This window comes from Oenanthe melanoleuca, chromosome 11, assembly GCF_029582105.1.
Source record: "Oenanthe melanoleuca isolate GR-GAL-2019-014 chromosome 11, OMel1.0, whole genome shotgun sequence".
Lineage (NCBI taxonomy): Eukaryota > Metazoa > Chordata > Aves > Passeriformes > Muscicapidae > Oenanthe > Oenanthe melanoleuca.
This window is the reverse complement of record NC_079345.1, coordinates 13,919,084-13,939,445: the sequence shown is the minus strand read 5'-3', so window position 1 is coordinate 13,939,445 and position 20,362 is coordinate 13,919,084.

Sequence of the window (20,362 nt, the reverse complement as noted above, 5' to 3'; positions counted from 1 at the left end):
TCTATTCTTGGCAAGACAGTCCACGCTTTGCATGCTCAATGTGCAAGTTGCAGGAAAACCAATTAATGCTGTTGACCTGTACAAATAGGATAACACCAGTGGACTTGATCACCGCCAGACAAGTGCAGATAACTGGTAAATGAGGGACTTGGTCCTCATTTGTGAAGCCAGTCAGAATTAAACATGCTGAACTCTCCCTGGCTTTGATGCAAGGTGTGAATGTTTAGTATCCTGTGCCAGTCTGAGGTGGTTGTGACACTTCACAAGTTCATTGCCTGTAGCAGCCAGAAAATGAACCCATGGAAGGAAAAGGAATGCCACACACTTCCATGCCAGGCTCCTGCCCTCTTTGGCCTCACAGCTCCATCCCTCCCAAAGCTGCCCTTGTGTGACCAGCTCATGGCTCCTCCAGCAGAGATAAATCCCACCCCAGGCTCCTTCAGGCTGCTGCTGGCTGACTCAGTCACAGCTCAGTCTCCACTGCATGAAAACATCTCAGAGGCTTGGTCAGCAAACACAGAGAAGGCTTTGGTTTCTCACTCCACCAGTAAATATGGTGCATGTTATTGAACTGACTCTCAGGTTTGGGGAGATTTCCATGGTGGTTTGATTACACCAAGCTTGTCCCTGAGCTCCTATGTGCTTGCTGAGATGTCAGCAGGGCGAGATCCCTGAAAAAGTCTGAACTGGTTCATCCAGAACACCATGAAAAAAGCTCAGTCTAATAGCAGAAGACATCAGACATGAGTCGGAAATCACTTTAGAGAACACTTTTTGTTGGAACATAAAAGAAGGTTTTGTCCCTGAGCAGAAAATGGTGACAAAAGTGGAAACTGATAAGCAGGACATGTCCAAGGGACAGCAGAAGAGACCCAGCCTGACAGGTGCAGTGCTGTTCCACTGCACTCAGATCTGGAGAACATCCAGCCCTGTGCTCACTGTTGGGAGAGCAGCTGTCACACTTGGTCCATGAGCAGAGAGACCTTCTGGGAAATAAAAGAAAAAACCCCAGATATTCAATTCATATGGCAGGAACTCAATCCATGGAAGCCTTTTGCTGTCGTAGCCATATTCCAATGGTTAAGAATAAAAGATGATTTTGACATCTTGAGGTTTCTGGTAGTTGACCAAGCAGTGTCTCCTCCCTGGAACTACACTGTCATATGAGTCTGCTCATCAAGGCTTCATCCAAAGGCACTGTTTGGCCACCCCACAGTGCCACACAAGCAGAATGCACTCCACATCTGGCCCATCTCAGAGTTAACACCCTCCCTGGAATACCTGGCTGCTGGCTGCTCCTCCCCAGTGACACTGAGCTCTTGGCAGCTTTGGCCTGCATTGCATCTGCCAGAAAGACAGGCACAGCTACCTGGTGATAAATGCCATGGCCCATAACTCTTGAGAAAAACTATTTCATGGGGATGGAAAATGTTGTGCTGACCTCTCCTTTTAATATCTGTATCTCTGGCAAAAGGCTGCAACTCACAGCAAGTGTGAACCAGACTCAGCTGCAGTGCTCCTTTAGCAAAGTGAGGGGGTTTGCATCAGGGAGTGGTTTTGGCCCCTTGTGTGCACTCAGAATGTGATGAAGGTGCTGCTGAAATGACCCACTGTGTAACAGCTGCTGGAGGCAGGGAAAGGCTCCTCTTTTGTTTGTAGAGATGGCAGGGCACAGCCATAAAGCCTGATGTTAGTGCCTCTCTCAGATTTTCCCTCAAGTTCATTTTCTAAATGATTATCCAGCATATGATTCTCCCAGCCCTGTGTCTCTCCTGGTGATTAGTTTGCTGCCAACTCAGTCTTCATGCACCTTCCCCAAGTCCATAATGGGAAAGATATTAATTATAGTCAGGGAAAATTGAGTTTCATGACTCCCAGAGGACCATGCTACAGTCTCCATGAAACAACTTCTTTCCACCTTTTTATGTCAAGTACAACAGACTCCACATAAATGATGCAAGACATTTTTATGAGTTACATCATGAATGGAAAAGAACAGCAATTGTATCAAACTGCCTGTGTGCATTAACCTGGTTTCTGAGGAGGTAAAATGTTTTTTGGAAGCAAAGTTAAAGATACTGCACTAAGAGACTGTCACTTGGTCTTCTTTCCCCTCTTCTGCCTTTTAGCAGAGGTCATGCCCTGTCTGCTTGAACACTGGAGAGGGTTCTAGGTGGTGAATAAAACCTGCAAACCCTAAAGCTATGCACTTAAGTTCTGACCCCGAGGAACATTTTAAAGAGGCACCATAGAGAGAGCCAAACCCAGTGTACATTAAGCACACTACAAACTAATTTCAGGAGGCAACTTGCCCTGGAGAACAAGCCTTAGTTCCAGCACATAACCATTTCTTATTGCTCTTATCGTGACAGCATCCTTCAGAAAGACCATTGCTCTCCCAGAAAGAAGTGAATTACCCTAAATTCATTAAGGACTAAATCAGAGATTGCTGTTAAATTTTCCTTGATTTCTGCTGCATACTGATAGTCATTAAAACACAGCTTTCTTGATCACTCACTTTTTATTACTTGATGTTCCTCTGTATGAGGACTATATTTCCCAAGCAGAGAAGTGACAGCACAGAACTGGGAGGAAAAAAATTCCTTAAATTTGAATCCTTACCCTGCCACTGCAAAAGAGGAAAAAGGGAAAAAACTTCCCTCACTCTCTCAGTTCTGAAGAATGGGAATTAATTGCTTTGCACATACACAACACAATTTCAAATAGACTCAAGTAGCCTACGTATAAGAATTAATTGCACATGCCTGTTTTCTCTGAAGTAGAGACACATTAAGGATGTAAAGACATTTCCAGACCCATGGGAACAGTGTTCTTACTCCAGCAGCACTCTGCTGGAATACAAAAGAACCTGTGGGGTTTGCTTTTTAAATGTGTTTAGCACGGCTGAGCAGCCTTGGGCTGCTGCTGTGGCTGCTGAGTCCCTGCCAGTCCCAGGCCAGGAGCTCAGGGAATGTGAGGAGCCTGGGCCATGTGTCCCCAGACCTGATGGACACACAGAAAACACATGTGCATGCAGGAGCAGGGATGTGTGAGTAGGAGCTGACACTGGTGGGCAGACAGGGAAAGGGCAGCAATGGACACAGAATAGCTGGTGCCAGGAGCAAAACTGTGTGAGCATCCTCTCCTGCCCTTCTGCTTTTAGTCATTCCTTTCCAACTTTCTCCAAAGCATTGAGAAAGGAGAATGAAGAGCACACCCTGCTCAAAATGAAGCCCTGAGTACTGCTTCTCTCACTGCTCCTGTTTTACCTGGAGAAGCAGGAGGCAAAGCTCCACAGCACACCCAGGGCTCCATCCCCACTCCTGTGCTTGCTCAGAGCCCTGGTGTCCCCTGGAGCAGGGAGCAGGGCTCCACTCCCCCCTCCTGGAATGCCCCTGATGCTGCCAGGAGCAGCTCCCAGCTCAGCTGCTGGGCTGAGCCATCCCCCAGCTCCCCCCAGGTGTGAGCCAAGGGCAGCAGGGACAGACCCAGCCCAGGCAGAGACAGACCCAGCCCAGGCAGGGACAGACCCAGCCCAGGCAGGGACAGCAATTGCCCAGGGCAGCAGGGACAGACCCAGCCCAGGCAGGGACAGCAATTGCCCAGGGCAGCAGGGACAGAAGCTTCTGGCCCTCCCCATGCTGCTCCTGTCTCAGCAGCACAACCTGGGCTGGGCATCCTGGGGGCAAGCAAAAGGAAATGGAGATTGCCATTTCTTCCATCAAAGAGAGAGAGGGAAAACCCTAAAGTCTCCCTGCCTCACTCTTCCTGCAAAGAGAAACTGCAGGTTATGTGTGTAGGGACCTTAGGCTCGTTCAGAGTGCCTTGTCTGCTTGTTAGAAAGGCCTGACACCAATATACAGTACAAACTTCCAGATCTGGAACAGTCAAGGGCTTAAAACACACAAAAAATCCAGCCTTAAATTTTGTGGAGGCAATTTAAAACAAGAAAAGCTTCACAGATTCTTGAAAATGCTGGATTCCAGTTTTAGTAAGACTGATTTCCTCTTTTGATCCTAAATTCCATTTTGGATTTCTCTGCTTTCTCTACAAAGGCTTTTGAGCTCAAGATCACAGAGACAATCTGGCAATAATAACATTCAAGCAACAATACAGAGAGCTGGGAATTTATTGTATCAGGATTTATTTTTAAAATATAGGTTTCTCCTGATAAACTAATATTGTCATCTCTTCTGGTGGCAGAGCATACTGCAAACAGCAATTTTCCCCTAGAGAAAAAATGTCAGATTGTGATTTATGAACAGGGAGCCACTAAAGAGTATGATTTCACCCTAAATTAGTAATTTATCAAGTAAAGAACAACAAGCAAATAGCTGAATATTGGTGTCTTAAAGGGTCAATAGACTTTTCAGTAACTTTTGCTTCAAGCACAAATAACCAGAGACTCCTCCAAGGAAAAGCTGTTCTAGTGGATGCCCTAGAAAATGAAAACATTTAGGTCTAAGTGCTGGGGAAAACGTTCCCAATGTGACCTTTGAGTGTCCACGTGGGTTTAGAGGAGCCCCACACAAGGGGACTGCAAAGGCTGCTAAATGTAGCAACTCCTTTGAAATGTGGTAATATAAATCAAAAGGGCTTAGTGGGAAGAAGAGGAGAAAGGGAAAGAAAACAAAGCCATCTAAAAGGGTGAGTGTTTGTTTGCAACCTTAATTAACTGTCTGAAGTGGAGCGGTTGATTTCCATGTACAATGGATTATGAAATATTGGAAATCACTATTACACAAGTCAACAGAACAATTGCTTTGTAAAATCCTCTTACAGGCCAGGGAAATGAGTTTCTAGGCATCCATCTGGGAGGAGGTTCCCTCTACCTCTGATCAATTCTGGCAGGAAACATACACCATCAGTGCCTAAAGGCATGACCATGGATGCAAAGTTATTCAGCCAGGACTTCAAGCAAGCCAAGGAAGATCAAACTGTAATTCCCTAGTCACTCCCTCAGAAATCTTTTCTCCAGGCTCCCCAGCCTTCACTCCCAAGAATTTCAATGATTTGTAATTTTGTTGACTTAGGAGCTGCAGTGCACTCAAATTCACACTGCTCTCAATCTCACGAATGAATGATAAATTCTTTTTTTCCAAGTCCCATACTGCAGATGTAGATGTCTGGGTCTGGGTCCATAATTTCCACAAAATTAGGCAATTAAAATTTTACTTGCAGCAGTTTAAGTGCATCTGTAAAACTGCTACCAGACATGTCAATAGAACAATTTATGGTTCTGTGCCTTTAGATCTGGACTATTAGAAGATTTCATGGTGCATCAATCCACAACTGCCATGAAAAATGGGTGTTTATTTTACTGGTTAGATGCCATCAATCTGTTTCTTTATATGGCACAGCTGGATTTAATAATGAATTAAGAACTTAGTTTCTTAGCTACTGCAAAAATTTCTTGTCCATTCAAGAACTGATTCAATTTCTATTGATGTAATTCCACTGTCTCCTGACAATTTGTATAGGTCTGCACCTTTTTCTAACACTGCTTAAATAACCATAATTAAGTAAATAATCAGAGCAAGCAAAAGAAGATTCTCCAAGCCTCGGATTGTCATTGTGTAGCAGAAGGGTACTGGATACACTACTTTTCTGATAAAGTTTTGTGGGTTTTTCTCCATCTTTTGTAATGATTCTAGAACTTCCTTGGGTGATGGTATGGTCTCTGCTCTTTCAAACTGCAGAGAACAAATGCAGTGTTAACCAGAGATATGCAGAAGTAAAGAGCTGCAAGAGAAGATTGCTGTAGCACGGGAAATTCAGTGAGAGACACCCAAAGCCAACCCAAATCAGTGTCACTGGTGAAGGTTCAGTTCTGATCCTGAAAAGTACTGGAAAGGAAGCCCTCTCCCATCTCAGCTGTAGCTTGCTTGAACACTCACAAAATCTGCAAATGTTGTATTTCAGCTTTGTGAGAAATAAGAGTTGCCTTGTTCTGCAGAGTCAGTTCATAGGTCAAATGGTCTCAGTGCTTGTGGCTTTAATGATTACAGTAGATGTGCTTTGAAAAAATGAAGAAGCATTACTTAATGTGCCTGAAGGATGTGTGTATTTATTCTAAAAGGTGGCAGAGAGGGCAGGGTGGCATCAGCTCTCCCTGGTTCCTCCCACCAGCAGCATTTCCCAGGCTACAGGGGCCAGTCTCCTGTGTGCATCCTCTACTTTGTTTAAACTTTGGCACAAGAACCGAGTCTAGAACGACCTAAATTCACATTCAGGGGAAACAGACTGGGACAATCTATAGCAAGAGAGGCCAAGATTCAGCTCTGACACAAACAACTGGTTACAAATTTATCTTGGCTGGAAGACAGGCAGCCTAGAGAGCCACGTACCAAAGCTTGCTCGGGAGTTCCTGCATCAATTACCTGAAACAGCCACACTTGTGCAGCACAAAAGCTGCAATGAGACATTAAACACAGGCCCAGAAAAGCCAGGGCATTCATGATCAGTGCCCACACAGGAGCACAAAAGGAGACAGGCAGCTATTTCATTTTGCTGTCCTTAGAAGAGAGAGCAGGGAGGCCACAGCCTGAGTGTCTGCAGGGGCTGAACCTTGGAAAGAGCCAGAGGGTCTGCAGCCCTTGTGAGGAATGGCCTGGTCCCCTTGGGCATCTGATGAGGCAGAGGGAGCAGTGCCCTCCCCAAAAAACTGATTAATGTGAGATGTGTGTGCCACAGACTGAGCTCCCAGCTCAGTGCTGACAGATTTCAATCAAGGCATGTCTGCAGCTGAACTCAATAACCAGCAGCCTATGGAGTGGTGGGCCCTGAGCAGTCCCAGATCAGCCCAGGAATATAAACTGGCCCTGCCCTGCTGCAGGACTGCAGAGAGCCCTGTCAGATGCAGTTCTTGTGCCCACGGCTGTCACCAGCCCCTCTCCCCTCCATGAGCACTGCAGTGATGCTGGAAATGGAGAGGCCACCTGGGATCCCTGCCCTACACAAGCCATCCCCAGGCTGTCCTGAGCAATCTCTTCTGCATTTTCCCAGCAATGACATTTCATCACTTTTGAATGAAATAAGTTCTTTTGCAGTGAAATTGCTTTTTTTTTTTTTTTTTTCTGTCAGCCAGAGGTCAGACTGTCTGCTTAATAGCAAAGCAAAGCAAAAAGCTGTCTTCTTTCTATTCTATTTTTATTTATTTCAATAAACATTACAATGGTTTTAATTTGACTACCTAAATGCATTTATTTGATTATGAAAGCATAGCTGTTGGGAGGATGGTTACCACCCCGCTGAATTCCTATGAGAACCACTTAAGTCAACAGTTTTAAACCACTCCATGCCACACTTCTGTACCACCAAACTGTTATTTTTGACACATAATGTGCATTTCAAAAGCAGAGGTCATTTCCTAAAGAGCATACACATAGAGCATACACCTCTTGGACTCACCTGGAGTCAAACACTTTCACATATATTGAGGCTGCCAGGAGTTTCCATGGGAGCTTCACATTTGCAATGGGTTTATCTGACATAAGTCATGGGAATTGATTCACTCTGCCAAGAGAAACAGCTCCAGCTTCTCTACCCCTTTAATAATGCCCCTGGAGAGCCCTGATGGGCAGTGGAAGTTGCCAGTGTGAGGAGCAGCCCAGAGCTAACTAGCAGAGGTGAGATTATCACACTGAAATTGTGCAGCAGCTTCCACATGGACTGTTTTGTCCCATCCCACTCATCCTCCCCTGATAACACATCATCATAAAACCTCAACAGCCAAAAATCTTTGCTGAGGGCTTCTTCAAGATTGGTCTAAGTGGCAAGAAGCATCCTAAGTGACAAGTCTCAAAAGAGACCACTCAGGTACTTGCTTTAAGCCCATGGCTAGTTAGGGTTTGTGAGATCAACAGAAATCTCTGCTCATATTAGAACTGCTTTGTTAATAGTTTTCACTTAGCCACAAAAGCAGTTGGAAAAAAGGGCATTTGCTGGCAGAAAATAAAGCAAAGATGGATAGGCCTTACTGGATATAAAATACAGGACTACTCAAAATCTAGTAACAGTTCCCAAGTTGAAGGAAGAGTCAAGGACAAAACTGGAGTGAAAGAGAAGAAAAATGAAGGCAGGCTGAGAAACCTGTCTTGACATAAAAAAGTATAAAATGCAGGTTTGTTTGTTTGATTGCTTGGCTTTTCAAAAAGCCAAAATAAAATCCTAGTTAACACCTTCCCTTGAACAATGACCTACAGAACAAATCAGCACAGAAATTTGCATTCAGCAGTTTGCTGCCAAAGTCCTACTCTTTACTCCCTGGAGCACACAGCCCTCCCAGAGCCATTTGCAGTAATGAATGGGTCAGATTTGCTGTGAAAAGAGACGCAGCAATAGGGCAAGCTTCTCACCAGAGCTCTCTTGTAAAGCCCCTGCTGCACAAACCAGCCTGAATGCCTGGGGAATGTTATGCTGCTGTTGCTGGCTGGGACAAAGCACTGTGGAAAGCCTAATCTGTATGTCAATCAGTTATAAAGCTAATATTTACCCTGACTACATGATAATTTCACAGAAATAAGGAGATCTTATTCAACTCAAAAAGGCAACCCTGCTCTCACACCACTCTTTTCTTATAACAGTCTGTTCCTGTATCCACTTTCTTGTATTACAGGAGTTTTTCCTTTAATATTTTATACAACAATGAATTGACAAAGGTAGCTTATGTGTATTATAAAAGAGACACATAGCAAAATCAGGTGACAGTGAAAACCAGACAAGGGAAAAAAGCCCCAGAAAAAACCCAAGGAAAAGCAAAATGGCACAGAGAGGTACAACTATAACATTAGTAACATTCTAGAGCTGCTGAGGTTCCTCTGCTTCTCCTGCACAGACACACAGGTCCAACAGCTGGGATTTTACTGGCATTTGCCAACCAGTGTGTATTTTATGGAAGGCAGTTTGACACACCTAAACCAACAGGGGTTTTTAACAGCTCCCTGAGACTCACCAGTTCAGAATTGGAGCACTAGGGACAAAAGAAGGATCCTCAGGCTGTCCCTGCAGCCACACAGGAGTGTCCCCTGTCCCTGAAGGGCTGCTCAGTGCAAGGCAAGGAGCACACTCACTGCTGGAAGTGCATCCATCAGCCCACAGGAAACCAAGCTCAGCCTGCAGGACAAACACAAGTGTCTCCTGGAAAATGAGCACAGTCCTCCCCAGCCAACATGGGAGCCCTGAATTCAGGAGTGAATCACCAAAAAACGGCTCTGCTGGTCCTGGGGAACAAAGGAGGGCGTTTGACTCAACTGGAAACAGGTTAGTAAAATCTCAATGTTGTTTGCAAACCCAGCTTAGGGCTGAGTTTAAGGTTTAAGGGTGACAGGAACTCGATGGCTGCTGGAATGCAGGAACCCTTTGAGAATTCACACTTGCCCTGATGTCACAGGGGCTCTGCTTGCTTTTGTTCAGGGCTAAATGTGGCCAGCTGGGCCATGGCTAAACCTGGGATTGGGGTGTGCATAGGGCATCAGAAGCAAAGGACTACTGAGGGTGATTTTTGCACAATCCCTGAGGAGTTCACTGAGTGAGAGAGGGCATTAGTGGAATCTGAGTGCAGCATTTGAGGTAAATATGGGTCACCAATATATTTTAAAATCTAGTACCATATCTATCAGGGAGTTTTAGAGAGAGGTATGCGAGGCAAATCTTCAGTACTTTCATATTCCTCAAATGTTTTAAAATTCAGAATGAGTATAGACTTTATGGCCTATTTTTACTTTTCAGGAAATTCTGATTCAGCCTTCTAAATTAAAAAAAAAAAAAGAAAGAAGCATTAGGGGAGTTATGTTCCTTGCATAATCATTACAGATACATACATATAAAATCAACTCCATAAATTAATAAATATAAAAAGAAAATATGTCTTTATATAGAGGTAGTCATCTTTCCCCAAGTTATGATGGGCTTTGAGACTTGCACAAAAAAAAAAAGACTTGTGCAGCATAAATTTGGAATACTCTGACATTCTGGGCTGTGAAATCATGTCTGTAAGTGATTAGGATGAGTGGATTTTGACAAAGGAAAGGGATTACTGGAGTCCACGATTTCTTGCAGTTGCTATAAGTGGGCACAGAAAGAACAGCAAAGTGAGTAACATCCTCCTGCCCTAAACACAGGGGACAAGATGGCACTGGCCCACATGTGTTGAGAAAATCCTGCCTCACCAGCTGAAGCTGCAAATCTGGAGTGCCAGCAACAAGCTCAGGATCAGTGGCACACCCTGATCTGCCTGTCCTTCCGTGTCCTTTGCACATCAAGCCGTGCACAGTTAGGTGCTCCCAAATAAAAAGGCACAAAACTAAAACTAATCAGGAAAATTTCAGTAAGGAAAGGAATCTTCCCCTACTTTTCCAGTTGGGTTTACAAACACAAATGATGTTTCTGTGACTTTTCCCTCTCTGACAGGGAGTGGAATGGCTGGAGATTGACTTTCATCCTCCCACCACACTGCAGGTAGCAAACAAGAGGGAGAATATTAAGCTCCTTTCTCTCAATAATGATCTTCTGATCTAAAAAAGTCTCTTACTTCTTACAACTAAAAAATATGTGAAATGAGGGGAATTAGAACAAAAGCAGTTCCACTTCAGCATGCAAATATCCTTATGAGCTGGGAGCTCAGAAAGACCACTGTGAATACAAATATATTTCATTTGAAACAGAAGAGACTTTTTATCAATACAGGAGAGGAATAAATCCCCAAATTGGGTCATGAAAGTGCACTTTGGACTTATCTTTATTCTTAATGGAAAGCCCATTCCTGCAGTTCTTAGGGAATGGCTCCAAAGAGATTCTGGTACGAGGAGAACTTCACACATTTCCAAGTGCAGAGTTCTTCTCAGATAAGTATTTTTATTGCCTTTTCTTAAGTTACAGAAAATATTCTCTCCAGAGGCAGAAAAGAAGATAAATGGTTTACATTATTCAAAGTGAAAAACCCAACTCATCCTGCCCACTGTAAGATCTCTAAATGTACCTGCCTTACCAGCAGAGCCCATCTCAGAGAATGGATCAAATTTCTAGCATCAATAATTCTGCAGAGGTAATGCATTATCTCCCCCCTCAACTGTTTACCAACAGGAAAAAGAATCTGTGGGGAAGCAGCATGAAAATACCAGAAACTCAAGTGCTGAATACTCCACATAACAACCCTCATTAATGTTGTCAGTGGAAGGTCCTTAAGCAAACAATCACTCTTTCTGTCCCAGCTCTTAGCAGATTAGACTCTTGCTCCTGACTCTGTGTTGCCTATTGCATTCTTACATTGCACCTAGAAGTTTGTTCAGAAAAGCCAGATATGTTGGTGCCAATAATGTGTTCCAGCAGATATCTGTGTTCTGCACTTAGACTGAAACTCATCACAGTTAAACACAGGCAGGTGAAAATGACACATTGTCTTTAAATGCCATGCTACTATTTCATATTTTATCATTTTCTATTAAGGAATTGTGGGGATTTCACTTGTAATGCACAACCCTGCTAAAAGTAAGAGTGTCTATTACACTTACAGTTCTCAAAGGCAATTGAATAAAACAGCTCTTATTAAAATTGGGAATTTTGGCATTTGTTTTTATGTCAGATTTGAGTAACAAGTTAAAATGTCACAATCTACAGCAAAATCAGATTCTGGAAATATTTTCTTTAAGGACAATCAAACTGCTTTGTGTCCAGAAGGATTTTTCAATCTTCATTGAATAATAGTCAAAACAAAATATTTGTCACATAAGGTTCCAATGAATTCCCACAGCATTCTGATAAAACCTTATGCATTTTTGGGACACGCTCCCATTTTGCCAAATCAGTAATATCAGAGAGAAAAATGCATCACCCAGCACCAGTCAGTCACCTCTGAATTCAATTTCATTCCTTCAATGGCTGCACATGATTTTTTTTTTCCCTCACTTTTTTATTGACTGAACTTTGTTCATTGGATTTCAAAAGTGTTTTCCCAATAGTTTCTTTAGAAAACACAACAAAAAAGGTTCTTGGCTGGTGGAGGCTGGCAGAGCTCCAGTGAAGTCAATGTGCCTCAGCTGAGCCCTGGCCCTTTGTCAGGGCTCACAGAGGCTTTTTTTGTGCTGCAGGGATGCTGGGCCATGCAGAGGAGCCAGGAAACCTCACTGTGCCTCCAGTTCCCAAAGATTACAGATATTTCAGCAGTCACCAGTCATTTAGGGCCAATGGTTCAGTGGCAGTTTTGGAGAAAGGAGGAGACCCAGTGGGATGCAGAGGTCTGATGGCTTTACCTGCCCAGAGCTTTGCTCAGAATTTGGGGAGCCAGGGGATGCATGCTCAGGCAGATAAGCACTGAAAACACTGAAAGTATGTGGAAACTCCCAAAAGCACCTCCTGCTGCTCCTTGCTTTAATTTTCACTTGAGTTCTGAGCAGTTTGAGGAATAAAATCTGTTCCATAAAGCTGGAGGGGAAACATCCTGTGGCAAAGCTTGCAGGAGGGAAGAGCCTTTGTCCAGGGAGCATCATCCTGCCCATGAGGCTGTCTGGGCAGAGGAGAGACCCCGAGTGCAGCCTGGGGAAACAATTCTCCTTCCTACCAAATTATCTCAAACCTGCAGAAACCTTTCCATGCTGGATCTAGAGCAAAGGCTTGAATTAATGGCATTTCTGCATAAATTTGCATTACTTTTTGCTGTGGAAATTGGCCAACAGTCTCAAGGACTTTCATCATCGTGGCTTTTTACCATAATTTTTTGTTGCTTAGTGTGCATAGAGTCTGTCATGTGTGGCCACTGTTTGCACACAAGAATTTATTTGCCTCCACAGTGACCCAAACACATCCCAGGGCTATGGAGAAGCCAAAGTTCCTCAGAAACCCTCCTCATTCCTTCACTTTTCTGTAGTCTCTGAACAGGGGAAATTCAGTACATCTGCTCCAGCCACACCAAAAAAAGATGGAAAATCAGCAGAAGAATGACAACAAAAGAGCAAAGAAAAATGACATTGTAGAAAAATGCTGATGTGATAGCTGGTCCTGATCCACCCCAAAAAGTAACAAAAATCAGTAAAGAAAACTGATTCCATGGCTCTACCATGATGCTGCTCACTTGCTAGAGTGGTGTCAGTTTAGGAATTTCGTGATAATGATACTGCATTTTCATGAGAGTAAGAAAAGTTCATCTTGCAAAGCTGCTCATGTGTCAAATCTGACTTAGCCAAATGAAGAGTTTTTAATTTCAAGAGAATTGAAAAAATTTCAGGGCATAATGTTGAATTTTTAAGTTCAGATGTTAAAAATACCCACCATATAGAGGCATCTGTGGCATAATAAAGCATCCTCTATTTTATAATTTAATTTCACTTTCAGTGAAATGAAAGTGCTATTGGTGAGAGAAAGAAATAGAAAAATCTGGTATTGCACAAGAAATACAGTTCAGTAGTCTGGAAATCAGAAAATGGCAGGAATAAAGAAGGCAAAAGAGAGTGAAACAATATCAAAACCAAGAAAAGAGCACTGCATTTTAATCCAGTTCTTAATACAAATTCATGCCTCAGTGCACTGATGGCCAGGAGCACTAAAAGAATACTGGAGCCAAAAGCACAGGACCATACCTTCCTATTCCCCCAAAACACAAGAAATAAAATCCTGTTTGAGGCTGCAGGAGATGAGGCTTTGACTGTGCCAGCAGCAATACAAACACCTCTGAGTGACTGGCATCATGTGGAAACCAGAAACACCAGAAACATTTCTCACAAAGCTTTTTAGAGTGGAGGAGATCATCTGGGTTAGAAATCACCCTCCTAAATGCAGCAGTTTTTGTGGGAGAAGGTGAGTTCCAGCCCTTTGGAATCCATGGAAAAGCCTGCTTGGCACTGACAGTGCCCCTCTGCTCAGGTCAGCATGGCTGGGGAGCCAGAGCTTAAGACAGGACCCTGCAATAAACAATTTAAGGAGAAGGTTTACACAAATGCTGTTCTGAAGGGCTGTAACACGGACAATTCACCTCCAAGCTTTGTAACAGCTGCTCTGCCCAGGCATGACAAATGCTACCTCCTCTGCTGAGAGATGGAGAGAGAGAAATCAAATGTGTCAGCTGCTTTTACTGTGTAATGCTGCTCTCCAATCCTTGAAAAATATCAGATATTAAGAGAAACTTGTGGGGAGAATGTGAACAGGCATTCTGAAATAGAATTATCCAGAAAAAAAAATGTTGAAGGTATTTTAAAATACCCTGAGAGGTATACAACCCTCACACAGCAAGGAGAGAGAAAAATTACAGCTGATAGAAAACTTGTTCTGTGCTCCTCCAGCATTGTAAAATAAAATAGAACATGTAGGAAAATGAATGTCAGGGTGTGGTATCTGATTGCTGTCAGACCTGGCACCCAAATTTTCAGTTTCTGGGTGCTCTAACAACAACAGATACAATAGATGCATTTAGAAATGGAGGAAAATGGAGGGAAATAATCCTGAAATTGTGTATTTAGTACAAAAATATAATTTATATTTATATATTTATACATTAAATATATTTATGTATCATACTAAAACTAATTTCTGTGACATACCTCTCTATTGAGAACTTCCCTACATCTAGAAGGTATTTGAATAACCATTTGATGTGTATGTAAAACTTGATCAACTGCTTGTTGACAGGGATGATTTTGTTTGACATTTGCTCTGTTTAGCAGCAGATAACCCTTCAGGTGAGGCAGGATGTGTGCCTGATGCACAGGACCCTTTCCTCCTGTGGTGGGTTCATCCCTGGTGTGAGGAAGGCAGGGGACACAGCAGGGGCAGCCCTGATGTGCTGCTCTGACACTGCCTGGTGAGGCTGTGCATCTTTGTGATGTTTTTTAATTCCACAACTCAGGGAATTCAAGACTCAGTCTGGCAAAACACAGCAGAAACACCACACTGGGCTTTCTGAGGTTTTCATGAAGCTTTGGCAGCATTTGCCATCCACCCTGGTGCAAGGTGAAGGTTTTCTTATAATATTTTGGAAAAAAAATGGAAGAAATTTGAATTGGAAAATTTGAATTGGAAAAATTTTGGAAAGAACTGGTTTTTGGCTTTTTAGTGTCTTTTTGTTGTTTTTGTTTGTTTGAGTTTAATTGGAGATTGCAGGCTCCAAGATGAATCTAGCAAAGGATTGTAAATAAGTGCACTTCATACTTGCAATTAAAACAGCAGTAACAGTGAGTGCTGATGAGGGGCTGGTTTTCTCACAGGGATAATGACCCTGGCTGCTGACCCCTGTGCCCCCAAACCAAATATCACTGCCCCAGAACTGGAGTTTGGCTGCCTACCAAGTCAAACCCATATCCAGCACCTGTTGCATTAAGAACATTTAATATGGTGAACCTTTCCAAATCTACCTGCAGATTTTCCATTTCCAGAAGGAACTAAATCTTCACATCAGAGAGAAGAAAATGTTCCTTCTGAGTTAAATGCCAGCTTCTGTCCCTACCCATACAAGGTGGAAAAAGGCACAGCCTTTACTTATGTTTGATGGAGCTGCATAATGCATTTTGTGGTGTGAAAAGTTTCAAACCCTTCAGACCATTTTGTATTTATGATGCAGGTCTTTGCTGTACCAAAAAAGGCATCTGAGGTGATGTAAAATAATGCCCTTCTTGTTAGACTGCAGCAGAAGCCTTCCCTACTCACTCTCTGCTCTGCAGCAATTTACTTTTAGTTTGCCATTAGGATAAAATATTTTTTTCCTCAGAATGGAGCCCAGGAAATTTTTCAAGGTGACACAGGACGACATTATCGAAGAAAAAAATCTGTCACATGTTTTGTAAAGGACAATTTATTTTGCAGTCTGAAATAGCACTTGCTTCTTGTGACAGTGTTGGTAAATCCTGGACTCAAGATCTCTGAAATTAGCCTTTAACTTTCCTAGGGGGAAAGGTCTCTCAGCTGAAACCCAGCCATGGAAATAGCAAATAAGTAAAACCAACCAAACAAAACCTCCCAGCTTTTGAGATGTGTTGCTATTGTTATATTTTCCTACAGGGGGAAATGCCATCAAGTGTTTGGGAGCCAATGGTCAAGAGCAACATACTTGAAAGTAATTAATTTAGAAAGACTCCCAGGCTCTATATAAGTCAGCTTTATTGCATAGGTGTGTTTAACAGGTCCACCACTTTGCTGGCTGCAAACACTGAATCAAATCCATTTCTACCTTAAACTGCACCTGTCTCAGAAAAGCAGCTCTTCCCACACTCAGGAAGAGCTAATACTGGCACTGTAATGTAAATAAAAGTGCCCAGGGGAGAGGAGATGAACAGCCCAGGTTTGCACAGACTCCATCAGTGGCACAGGAGCAGCCCCAGGCAAGGGCAGGCACAGAGCTGCTGTGAGCAGCTGATCTTCTGCTTTACCTCTGGGAGCAGAACACCCTGGAGAATAGTTCTGAGTACACAATTTGCTTTTTGGGTGGGGAGAGAAGCCTGGAAATCACCAGGAGGTTCCCCCCTCCTCCTCCTCAGCTGCAGCACAGAACTCAGAAAGTTCACACCCACCTAAAACCTGTGAGAAAGCATGATCATTTCATGAAAATACTGCTGCAAGAACTTCTACAAGTACAGACCGTGATTTTTGTTGCTTAGAATACTCTAACTATTAACAAATCAACAGCTTAAAATAATAGAGTACTTGGTTTTCTGGTGCTGTTTATTTTACTGTATTCAAACAGGAAAATGACATTTCAAGGATCAACACTTTATTATAAATGAACACCTTTCCTAGTACATGAGGTTTTCCTGTAATTCCCAACCTGGCTCTCACTCTGACTGAAAGGCTGAGTTAATTTCTCAGTGGAACAGCAGTTGAGAGAGGGATAGGAGAAAGAGAAAGAAACCTTAGATAAGGCTGTATAAACTCAAATTCTCTTCTAATTTGGTAAAGGCAGATTGAGTGACATAAAATGAATTTTAACCAGAACTTGAGCTGGGGGATATTTCTGAAGAAATTGTTGTGTTGAAATCTTTGTGGAAAAGATTTATTCTGTGATAGCTTTTGGGAAATAAGGGAGAGGAGAGGAAGGTGCAGCACTCCAGCAGCCTCACACAGCCTGGGAGCCTCACTCCCCCCAGGGCCAGGTGATTAAATTGAGTGAGCCCTGCCCTCAACATACAGAGTCAGATTTGAACACTTAGTAACTGTGGACCTTCTACACACTATTAATGATAAGGGTCTTCAGAAATCACCTGGAAAAAATTAGTGCCTGTCTTACAAGTTCTGAAATGAAAGGCTTTCAGAGAGCTCCACTTGTCTGGCAGAGTCTTTCTGACAAACTAAATTCAACTCTGTTGGATTGGGCCCATGATAGAAGAGTGCTAGGAGTTCTTTGTGTTTTTTGGTGGTTTTTTTTTTTTTTGTTGTTTTTTTTTTTTTTTTTTTTTTTTTTTTTTTGTTTTTGTTTTTGTTTTTTTTTTTTTTGTTTTTTTTGTTTTTTGTTTTTTGTTTTTTTTTGCTAGCTCTTCACTGTTTCTTAAGACTAAAGATTTCTTTCAGTCAGAGATTTAAATTTATCACAGCTAATTGGTTTTCCTGTTTCTGTCCAGAAGCATTTACATTTTTAGATTCCTTTAACAATATATACTACTGATATTTTTGTATTGAGATTGTGCCATTTAAAAAAAATACATTTTTGATATTCATTTATTGGTCTTTATAACTCATCTGAAGTAAAAAACAAAAGGGTAGAATTCCATGTCCCAGGAAAATGCACTGCCAGTGGCTTTCAAATGCAGCTGAACCAAACTATTACCAATGTTATAAATGTTAGACCATAACAAATATATGATAGGATAAACTGGTGATGATAACAATACATTGCCACATATAAATCACCTTCTTCAAAATGCTCTTATTCAAACTTTTCTCTTTACCTAATTTCCTAATTTACAACTCTACTATAAATTACTTTTCCACTTCTGTTTTTTAATTACTTAGAATAGAAATCTGATCTTATTTCTAAAATATCACTCTTTTATACATGGCTAAATGAAAAAAGAGAATAAATTTGATCTTTCAATGCAATCAGCTCAGTTTTCTGCAATCTAAGTTAAAAACCTGTGCATTTCCAAACTCTGAACAGCTGCAGAAATGCTCTGCCAGATGCAGGATGCTGCAGACCAAGGTTTCTCAGCCTCTGGCAGGCTGTGGGGGCTGTGGCACAGCCCTGCAGCTCCGTGCAGCCTGGAGGGTGCTGGTGTTGTATAGAAGATAGGCAGAGAGATAAACAGAGACAGAGGGAAAATGGAAAGGCTTTCTCCACTGACACAGCTTGGAGCAGACCAGAGCAGCTCTAAGTTATGGTGTGGTAGTTTGAGACAGTTCCTTCTCTTGCACAGCTGAACCCTTTGTAACCCCCACTCCCTCAGAAGGAAAAGAGACTGGCTTGGCAAACACCATTTGCACAGAGGTCATCCAGAGCAGACACCTCAGCCCTGTGCCAGCCACCCCTCATCCCTCAGGATGCTGAATGCTCCCAAGCATGCCCTGCCCCCTGGAGCCGTGCAGAGCTGCAGTGGGACCCAGGGGCAGCCACAGCTCTGCCTCTGCAGGGCTGGCAGCACTGGCAGCACAGCTGGCACACTGCACCCAGCAGTTTTAGCAGAGCTGCAGAAGGCTCTGCTGCACTGCACACAGGCTCCTCATCAGCCCTTGGCCCCACAGTCTGGAGGAGTCTGTGACTGCTGCACACTCCTCTCCCCATCCCAGCACTCCTGCCAGCAGGCTGGAGCCAGAGCACACAGTGAAACATGCTCATAGCCAAACTATTGTGGTTTCAGCAGACTTCCCCTGTTACAACAACTTCAATCGACAATCAAGGTTTCTTTCTCAGTTTTGTTGTTTGCATTATGTGGCATTTTAATTCATTGTATACTAATTCCAGTTCTGCATTAATTGTATGTTTCTGCACAGTAATTAACTAATCACTATGTCACTCCCTCTCCATTATGAATAACCTCATTAATTCCAGACTGAAAGCTTGGTGCCTGCTGCCATTGCTATCAATTTTCTTGGTTCTTTCTGCTGCTTCTTGACTTATAATCAAATATGAAACTCATGTATTTTTAAATACTCTGTCTTCTGTTTCTCCCACTGAAAAATTCATTGTGCTATCAAGCCCTTTAAAATAATGTTTATTCATTATGCATTTCTTTGCTAGGCAATCAAGAGCAGTTACAATAAAGTGTGTGACTTGCTCTCTCTATGGCAGCGATTCTGCTGTGTCAACATCTCCATTTTAATCCCAAGTTTACTAGAAATTAGAATTTAGATCTAAAATTTAGCTCCAAGGTTAAAGGCACCATCAGACATCTTTGCATGGGGGAAAATTTCTTGATTATTACAACGAATCATTTGGACATTTTGAGGTTATATTTGTGTCTTGCAGGCACAGTCAGCAATGGCAGCAGAGCTGTGTGCCTGGCAGGTCAGGGCCTGGCCAGTGGCAGGAGGGCTGGGAGATGCCCCAGCACAGACACACAGCTCTGATTAACAGGATGCACTCTCTGCTCAAACCAGTCACGCACAGCTCTGAGCAAGGGCTCTGCTGCTGCAGCCTGGCAGCTCCTAAGTGCAGTGCTTACATTCACAATTTGCTCAATCAAGGCCCTGCTTCCCTAAAAAAAATCTTTAAAACAGCTTATATTTCACACAGTCTATTCATAGAGTACCCTCTTGTCTTTTTTATGCTCAAAGGCAACAAGAGGCTTGGATATGTATATATATATTTCCCATAAAGACAACAAACTGAGATTCTAAAATCTGTGAGCACTTTTAAGGACTGGATGGGAAATCTGATTCTACACATGCACAGTCCTAATCCAAACCCACTGCAAAGTCAGCTGGCATAAATTGAGTCACTAATTTTTAATTAAGGATCAAAGAACCATTTTTCAAACTCAGAAAAACGCTTGGGCAGCACTAGGGGGCAAGAGGATGGTTCTGTGCTGTTACAACTTGCTGCAGTGCAATGTAATCCAAAGAGAGAATGTGTACCTGCAGCAGCTGAGGGACAGCTGCAACTTTTTTAAAGGAAAAGGAATTGTGTGGAAATGTGTTAAGGAATGTATTTGTCCTTTAAGAAAGACACAGTTGGTGTCCAAAGTATTTTACCATTAGGGAAAAAAATAAATAAGTCTAAACTAAGCTAACAAATAATGGAAAAAAAAAATGCCTTAAAAGTTTATCTGACACATTTGGAGTGGTTTGACTACAAACCCCTCGATTTCTGCCTCTTTCAGAGAGGAAGAGAGGCCCCTGTGCTGAGAGGCTGCTGCTCATGAGTGGCCTGGCTCCAGGGCTGCTGAACATACACAGCAGCTCCTGTGCCACCATGCCCTGCTCAGCACCTTTCATCCCAGCACATATTTGTACA